Consider the following 542-nt stretch of genomic DNA (forward strand, 5'->3'; position numbering starts at 1 on the left):
CCCGGGGGTGGGACCCCACCACCGCCACCCCCCGTTAACTGCTTCGCTGCCCGGGATATAGGGTGGGTGAGGTGCTGTGCGGGACCCCAGTGCCCCCCTCAGGGGCAGTTCCACCGCCACGAGAGAGTGGGGACCCCCCAGAGCTGCGTCCCCCACCCTTGGGGACGCCGGCTGGGGGGTGGCTCTGACCCATAGGTACCCTCTATAGGGCCTAGGGTCAACAACATACCTGGGGCTGTGGGCAACACTGTGACACCCCCCGCCCCCCAGCCGGGTTTTGGGGGGACACTATGGGAGGGCAGCACTGGGAGCCAGCCTGCCCCAACCCCACACGTCCTGGGGGCTGCAGGTGCCCCATGCCCAGCCCCACATCACAGGGGTGCAGGTGCCCCCCAGGGGCTGCCGCTGCCCACCCCTCTGCCCCCCCCGCCTGGCTCTGGTGCTTTCAGGCTGGCTTAGCAGGCACTAAGCCCCCGGCCGGGGGGGATTAGGGCTGAGCGCGGCCATTGGCGCCCGCAGGAATCTGCCGGGGCTGCAGAGGC

The sequence above is a fragment of the Meleagris gallopavo genome, unplaced genomic scaffold (genome assembly GCF_000146605.3).
Source record: "Meleagris gallopavo isolate NT-WF06-2002-E0010 breed Aviagen turkey brand Nicholas breeding stock unplaced genomic scaffold, Turkey_5.1 ChrUn_random_7180001855446, whole genome shotgun sequence".
Lineage (NCBI taxonomy): Eukaryota > Metazoa > Chordata > Aves > Galliformes > Phasianidae > Meleagris > Meleagris gallopavo.